Below are 9,203 nucleotides of genomic sequence, written 5' to 3' on the forward strand. Positions count from 1 at the left end.
AATGTTGTACCTAAAAAGCCTCTGAGGCTGACTGATTTTTTATTGAGGAGACCACAGATGACTGGGATTTTGAGCAGGGTAAAGGAGCCCATGGAGGGGCAACTGAATGGTCACTGTACAAACCTGGTGTGGATAAATAATCATTGCTGAGTGCAAACAAATGAAAATTCTCCGTAATTTTTTGAATTTGCCTTACTAGCCATCAGCAACCTCTGTTCTGCCCAGCACATTTCAGCAAGAGGGATTTTTTTGTTTATGTGCAGGTGTTTCATAGCAGCTCTACCATCCTCAAAGGTCAGCAGTTAATGAGACACACTGCTCCCAGCTGCCATTAAGTTGCCACTCACAGAATTTAGGACATCCACTGTGTAGGTAATGATGCTGCAGAAAGGAGAAGTGGCTGCCTCTCACAACGTAGCACACCAAGTCCTTCTTTAGTGTGGGCTGAATTCTAGTTGTGGAAATGCTGCTTCTCAGTAAGTCTGCAGTCCAGCTGGGCACAGAAAACTGCTTTGAGTCCAGCACTCCAGTCTCCAGAGTGTTATTTCAAGCCCTAAGAACATTGCCTGAGCACTGACTGCCAAGAACTTTGGCAGTAGAGGAAAAGGAATACTGATGCCAATTGCTAGTGTTTGCTGGTGGAACCTCCTGGAGACTTTGGATTGGGAAAAGAAGTGTCCACGTCGTATTCTCGTGCAGTGGCACCTTGTTTGGGACAGACGTAAAAGGGCATGACATGAAAACCATATCCCAAGGCCTTAATCAGATTGTCCTCTTTTTGCTGTTATGCTTGCTAATATTTTCTAAAATATTAGAAACATTTTCCATATTTTTTCTTGTTTCTCAGTGTCAGGCCTAATTTAAATTATGTTTAAAAAAAAAACCAACTTAGGTGGGCCCTGGAAAGCATATGATAGTGATATTCTCTTACCAAAGGACCTAAATACTTTTGATTTCTGAGGGATAAAAAAAAAGGCACTTCTTTAAGGTGTGCTGATGGTTAAGACAAGAACCTGTCATTTCCATAAGGTAGGCCTGGTCCAGTGTTTTTTATGTAATTGGCGGGAATTTGGTATCAGTGTGCTCAGGATCAGTTTTTCCTTCATGTTTGAAAACAAGGAGCTGTCACTCTGGGTATTTCATCCTGGAATGTGAAGGTAAGCTTGTGATCCAGCAACATTTGAGGAGAGCCCCTGCCCTTAGTCAGTACATTTTGCAGCTGTCAGTGGCTGTGAGCATTGGGAATGCAAGCAGGAATGAGTGTCTTTGGCTTCTGTGCCAACACACATAAGGTAGGCACTTCTATAAGTCTCTCTCAATAGATAGATTGCAACAGAATTTTAGTGTTAGCCCCAGATATTTTGGTGTGGTTGGGTTTCTTCTGACATGTCCTGCCTTGCCTGCCAGCCCAGCTCTAAATAAGGCAGCCAAATGCAAACACACAAATGGAGAAGTCTCTTCACCACTGGGAAGGCAGACTCCCAGAATAGATTTCCTGTGCCCCTCTCCCCTTACTGGAGTCTTATTTCATTTTGGAAAACTGGGCACCTATGGCTAATTTGCAAAGCACTGCCCAGGAGGTACAGGAACCTTCTCCATGCACGTTGCTGAGGAGAATTTGTATGAGGGCTCCTTTTTAGAGTCTTTTCCTCATGCCCACTTGCAACATTATACAGAATGGCCCTCAAGTACTCTATTTTTTAATAAAGATGCTGTAATAGGTTGTGTTGCATCTTATAGGTGGTGATCTTGGGTTAGATACTGCGTTCATCACAATAGCAATTTTGGTTTGGTAGCTTGTGAAGTGACTTGAAAGTGTGGAGCATTTTTTATACAGTGTATGGGGCACTGGCTCTCAAAAAGGGTCTCACAGCACTAATAGGAATTTTATTATAATTAAGTTAGCTTGCAGTTTGAAAAAAAGATAAGTTTCTATAATACACTGCAATAATTTTTGGGTATAAAAGCACTACAAACATTAACATACCTCCTTTGAAGGAAATTTATTTTTACTGGGCTTTTCTGTACAGAAATAAATATATATTGCATTCTGAGAATAACAAGTGATATTTGGAAGTTTTCAGTGCTTTCCAACACCACTGGATTTCTGATACAACTCATATACAAATCCAAATTAATTTCATCTTTTACCTTGTATTTTGTGGCCTAGTTTGCTCTTTCTGTGGGATCTTAGTAGGGATACATGAACAACTACTTTGCAATTTTAAGTACAACCTTACATGCAAGAGTCTCAGTGTACTTTATTACAGCTGTTAAATTAAATAACATTTCTTCATGTAAAAGGAAGTGTTGGGCTATTTGCAGGATCACTCAGGAAGCCTGTGGCAGGGATGTAGGTGAAATGGAGGAACCTTTTAATATGCTGTGCACATAGTTATAGCACATATCCACATCTCCATGCATCCATAGGTATTTTACTTTGCAAAGCCTAACTGTGATTGGTTTCACTGCTGCTTTTCCTAGCCTGGTGTAAGGTGAAGGCTATGCCAGCCAGCACACTCTGGCAATTGTAAAGGAGGTAGCTGTAGCTTCCAGGAATCTGTTCCTTCACCCTTCAGCCAGACAGACATTGCTTGTTGTGTGCAGCCAAGGGGACATTCTGAGAGAATGGGTGTGAATGTGAGTGAGCACTTTGCTTGCTGTTTGTTTGTTGCTTGCACAATTATTTTATGCTGCTTTATTGCGAAGGGATTTTCTCCCATCCCTAATGCTTAGCACAGTTCTTAGTACTTGCCTGACCAGTCCCTGAGACCAAGCCTTTGTTAGGTCATTTCAACTTCTTCAAAACTACTGTAGAAATAATACAATTTCTGACTCCTGCAGGCAGTCTCAGGGGATTCCTGTAGTGCAGTAGTGTTTTACAGGACTCCAGAGGGAAAATCACAACTGCAAGGAGTGGTTTCTCCCCTTTCTGAAATCACCACTGTCAGCTGAGTCTGACCTGGAGCTTCCATATTCACACTCCAACCAGCAACATGGAATCTGCTCAAAGCTTTGAAGTACAGAACCATTATCTAAAAGCTAAATATAATGTGGGTTATTGCTTGTGCTTAAGGCCCCAGCCTTTTTCCCTATTGCTCTTCTCTCCTTGTCCCTGTTTAGATGGAGAGCTGGCAGCTGTGGCCTCGAGCAGGGTGTGTTTGGTAGCTGCAGGACTTGGATGCCAAGTCCTGGGATATCACGCTCACAGAGGCATTTGGGTCTATGATAGGCTCTGGCACTGCCCTGCCTGCAGCTCCCTGAGGTGCTGTCAGGTCAAGCTGCCTCCTGCATGGCAGAGCCCTTGCTGATCACTCTGTGCCAACTGCTTCCCAATTTGGGATAAGAAATCCACTCTGGCCCCCCTGGGTAGGGTCTGACCCCTATTTACTACTTCACTTTTGTTTTATATTGCACCTATAAAATTGTCTCACACAAGAAATGCCATTACATCAAAAATTTGTACTTCCAAGTGGAAGTTTACTTTCAGCAGGCTCTGAGCAAATACTTCATACTTTGTTCAATGCTTAAATATCTACTAATCAGGAGAAAGTTTCTTCCAAAGATCTCTTGAACCTGTTCTGTGAGTTGTAGGAAAACAGAACATTCCCAGCAGCCAGAAGTGTATTTTACTCTACGTGCTCTTGGTTGCCCACCAATTCACCAGAGAATCCCTCTGACACCAGCTGCATGGGCATTTGTAGGAAAATAATGAACTTCCACAAAGAGGATTGGCTTGCAACATGCTCAGGGTGTCAATGCCTCCTTCAGAGTGCTCGAGTACAGCAGCAGCTGGGAGCATCCTGCAGCCTGCTTGCAGGAGCTCAGTACTGGGCACTGGCAAGGTCTCAGTTCTCTCTTGAATTCAAGACTGGGATTGTCTTGATTCCAAGACCATGTTACAGATGCACCAGGTGAAATGGAGTTAATTGGACAAAGTGAACTGGATTGGTAAATTCAGTGATTCTGTTCCACATAGCCAGCAAGGCAACTATGAAACAAAACTACAAAATATTCCGTGGTCTTTATTCTCTTTGGTAAAAAGAAGAATAAACCATCTAAAAATGTCTGTAATGAGGTAGAAAAAGTTGACTAAAAAACTAAATTTAATTGTTCACCTCCCCAGACCAGAACTCATGGGATAAGAAAAGTGTAAGTAACAATATTTGTGATAGATGGACTTGAAATAAGAGCCTATGGACTGACAGATAAATTCCTAATCTCTTACTGGTATCAGTGTAAATGGTGAGTGCTCAGGAACTCTAACAATTAGTGAAATTAGATTTCAGTGCCTTTGTTCTGAGAGATTTGTTAGAGCAGCTGTTCTAGAATGTGTATGAGAAATCATTTTGCTGTGAGGGAAGCAGAGCTATCCTTAGGGTGGAAACAGCAAAACACAGAGAGAGGATACATTTTTTAACTCTGATAGTGAACTAGTGCCATACCTGTCACTAACATCCTTTGTTAAATGTTCTCACATAGCAAGCTGCATAGATGTTATTCATGGTAAAAAATGACTTGCTTTATCTTCAGTTTTGTTTCCACCTCAGAGAGCCAACTGACTGTTTCCACATGCTATTTTAACTACTCCTTCATGTCTGTTAACATAGGGGTCTGAAGCAGTCATCCAGCATTGATAAATGTCATAAGCCAGTAATGTGCTATGTGGCTCCCCCAGAATGTTTCACTCTTGTTCTGGCTGTCAGGATAGGAGAGAAAGCATATTTAACTTTCTTTCTGGATCCTTCTGTGCATTCCAGTGTGGTCTAGCTGATGAAATAAGCATTTACTGTATAACAGCTGGTGAAAGGTGCCTGTTAAAATGTTAAATGTAAAACTGCTTTAAAAATGATAGTATTGGCTATGGTTAACAGAATGCCTTAAACACAGATTATTTAAATTTTTACTTAAGATCAGTTTGTAGTAGGAAAAAAATGTAACCATAGCAGAAAAATTATGGTACTCAAACTTCCAAAAAAATCCAGTGGATATTTGTCATAATTGCTGCTGTGCAACAGACAACTGGAAAGAGATTACTTACAATACTTACAATTACTTGGTTTTCAAAAAGCTTTCATGATTTAAAGCCCCACTCTTTAATTAATTTTATTAGTAAATGAAATTAAAACATCCTGCCAGCCAAACATAATCTTCAAACTGTTGAAGTGATGAGTGATATGCTTGAGGACAAAGCCAGAATGGCCATCATACCTCAGGAGGGGATTTCAGGCATTCTTGCTTTGAGAGAGCACTGGAATATGCCAGTCTCTCGTGCTGAGCCTCTCTCTGCTCTGACAGGCAACCTGGCATTGCATAATGTCCCTTTTGTCAGAATCACAGATGATGTTGAATCTGCTGAAATGACATTACAGTACTGAATCAAGCACTGTCATGTCAGAGGAAAAACAATGATCAGCCAGCTAGCCCCACGCTGACCCTGAGGCCAGGCTTCAGCAAGGAGGTGTAAGGCAGGCTTGGGCAATTGTTGGGTGGTTTTTTCTGAAGACTGTGAGAAATCCCCAGTATCATCACAAAAGTTGCTGGTGTCAATCAGCTGCTTCTCTGGTGGCAATACCTTTTCTGGCAGAATGACACATACATGAGCATCTTGTCCCAGGGGCTGGCAGATTTTCTGGGGCCATTGTAGAGGTTCTGGAATCCTTTTTGTGGGATCTGAATGCTCCTCACTGCTCTGTGCTATTTGAACTAGAGACAGCTGCTACACATTTCCTATGCTACCACAGTGAATTCACATTTAATAATTAACCTGTGTTGGTGGTAATTTGGATCATGTTGACTATAAAATATAATTTTAACCACATTATAATATGCTTAAGGCCAGAATTAACCTTTCAGATGCTGACAGAAAAAGTAGTCCAACTGCTGACAAGCTAGTGTAATGTGTAGTGAGTAAGAATAAAAGCCAATATATGACATAAACAATGTGTTTGATAATACAATGTAGATAATGGGAAGCTGAAGGAGGCTGTTTCCTCCACAGTTTTGAATCAGTCAGAATATACTGTCCTTGAACTGCAGCAGCTGTTTGCCAAGAAGCCCCCCGGTATTTGAATTGTTAGATGATCTTTCCCAACTTTGGTAAAAAAAGCCTTCCAAAGCCAACAAGGAGAGTAAGAACTCCAAGAGAAAGGGATAAATTTTTTATTTGCTGTTAGTTCATAAATGTCTTGAGTCAGCAGGTCAAATTCAACTAAATTCTTCATATTTGATGAACTAGGATGATTTTAAGATCGTTGGAACTGATTCTGCAGTGACCCCTGCAAATTAGACTGTAGAGCTAATTTGGTCTAATTTATCACATGAGTGCCTGACTAATGTAGATTGCTGTACTTAATTCCTGAAGGTGAGCACAATAGTTTGCTTTTTAGAAACTTATTTGAACAACTTCTGAAATGCTTAAGGACTTGAGGTGTGAAGGAATTATTGTGAGCAGTATGCTGAACCACTTGGTGAAAAACAGTGTGTTTTAAAAGTGTAGGTGTGACACAGCCTGATGTATTTAATACTTTATTGAGCACTTTCTTGTTTGTTGTAGTGGGAGGAGATTGGTTCTATCCACTTCCAAATGGATAGTTACCTTCTTTGGCCTAGATCACATCATATCATGTTGTGAGTTTAGTAGCTAATTCTGGCCCAAGTTAAATTTTGGGTTTAAGGGTAAAAAAAAAATAATCCAATATAAAGTGTTTTTCTTCCTGTTTTTAAGCTATTCCTGTACTTCTAGGATGGTAAAATTAATAACTTTATTTACTGGTCTCTACTTGGCTAAAGTGAAGTGTTCCTTCAGAAAAGGTTGTTGGGGTATTGGCATGTCAGAAAGTTCTGTATTTATATTTAATTTAGAGGAAAAAAATGAAATTCTGGGATGTGCCTTTGACTGCGTTTTGTGTAAAGGCAAATATGGAAATGGAGCGGTGGGGGAAAATTGAGGGAGATGTCCAGAAAATACAATGTGTGTAAATGAGAGATGAAAAGAATGTGAGACAGAAATTGTTCTTGGTTTTAAAAGGAAAGGGAGAGCCTATTCACTTTGTCTCCTCCAACAAGTTTGTCTGAGTCTGCCCTGGAAGAGGTCAGGGATGTGCTGGGATGGCCACCCTCACGGTCTGGCAAACATTCTGCTGGTGGCTGCTCACAAAGGAGTGACACATTCCTTTGAAACTGTCAGGGTTGCTTGCTCCCAGCTTGAACAGCGAAGAAAATTGTGTGAGGAGGAGCTGATGACTGCAGAATTAGTAAAAGAAGTTCATGTGGAACATACCACAGCTCCTGAGCAGGATTCTGTAATCCTAGATGGGATGGGGTTATACTGTGCTTTCACATTGTTTGCCCTTTTGTATTCCCAGGGACTATTTGGAGAAGCAAATGCTCTTTGGCATGAGTCTGGCCCTGCATAATTTACATTACTGTTATTGTATTTTATAGCATAGCATGTGGGATAAAGACTGGGTTCTGAACAGAGTGTATGGAAATGTGGCTGCCATTTGTCAGTCTGGATTTAATTGCAGTGGCTGTAGCAGTGAAGATTGAGAGACCAGAATGTGCCTGCACACAGACAGAAACATCAAGAAACAGTTACTTTTAATGGAGAGTGGCCCAATTCATTATCAGGTTTTAATCCTGTTTTCTGGCAGTACAAGTCTGGACTCTTTCTGATTCAGACAAATTTGGGGAGAGGATAGGAGAAGGAGAATTCTGAGAGACAGAACTTGCGCAGTTATAGGTACCTTCTGATGCTGCTGCTGTATCCAGGTGTTGTGTTAGTATTCATTCCAGGACAGCACTCCAGAAATAAAATTCTATAAAATCAAAGGGAAGAAAAAAGTGACAGAACCAGATTGCCTCACAGTAGTTAGCTCATCAAAGCCTGGCACAGTCAACCACTTAAACACATGCTTAAATCTCAGCACTTTGAAAATTCAGTAAATCTTAGAAGCACAAACTTGTGGTTTAGAGCTTTGTTGGTCTAGGCTGATGGACTGGGAAAAGGAGGTTTTTTTCAATACTGAAGAATTATGGGCATCTGGAATTTGTCTAGTTTTTATACCCCAGTGGAACAGGTGTAAAAGAGCATTGCACCCCAACAGCAGCCTTGTGCAGCATCAGTGCACATATAAACCTCTGCAACATCTGTGGGTGATGCAGGCTCAGAACACATTACCCCAGACTCTGACAACAGGTATTCTTCTGGAAATTCAGACCTGAGAGAGAGAGCTTCAGTCCAAAATTACAAACACATAGCCTGAATCTGAACTTGACCTTAAGCTGATTTGGGTTTCCAGTAAAAATATATCAGAGTAACCAGAGGGATTTTTTCCCCTGATTTTTGCATGAAATGTTTTGATGGAAAAATTCGTTTCTGGTGGTAAAACACATGATGATATTAAGAGGAATGCAACTAATTGAGAATGAACAGGAATTGAATTGATTTGCCTACAATCTCTGTGGAAAAAAACCTAGCTGGCAAGCTGCAGGTACTTCTCAAGCAGGAGGAGTTGCTTTTCTAAAGAGACTGTATTTATTATGGGTGGCTGGATATCTGCATGCTGGCTCAGTTCCCTGTAGTAAGGAACTGACCACATTACTATGTGCAAACACAGGGTTCACTCAAGTGGTACTAAAAAGAGAAGAGGTGGGGCAAGCAGAGCTTTAAAAAGAAAAGAGGAGCCCATCCAAGTCTGGATGTAAAAAACAACTGCGTGTCGGAGAAGGACGGTACCTGGAGATTTTGCTCCCTGCACTCCACTGAGAGCTGTGCTGAAGAGTTTTCTGAATTCTCTGCTTTAGAGATTTAAACAGCAGCTTTGTTGCAAGGAAATTTGAAGCGATCCTTGCGAGCACGGCTTTTGAGCTGTTTTAAATTTGTGACAAGAGTGTCAGGCATTTCATACTTGGCTTCCAAAAGAGAAAAAAAAGAAAGAAAGAGTGAGAGAAAAAAGCCCTGATGTGTGTGGGGAAGAAATCTCCCAGGAATTTCTTCAAGGTTGTAGTAAGACACAGTAAGGTCTAAAGTGACAAGAAAAGCAAGGCAAAGATAAAACTTGAAATTGCGATAAGATGTCTGAGTCTAAAGTGACAGATTGCAGAAAACTTTTGGGATTACACATGCTCATCTTGTCCTGGATATGACTGAATACAAGCTAGTTTTTTTCTAGTGACAGCTCAAAAAAACCCTCAAGATT

Source organism: Serinus canaria, chromosome 4, assembly GCF_022539315.1.
Source record: "Serinus canaria isolate serCan28SL12 chromosome 4, serCan2020, whole genome shotgun sequence".
Taxonomy (NCBI): Eukaryota; Metazoa; Chordata; class Aves; order Passeriformes; family Fringillidae; genus Serinus; species Serinus canaria.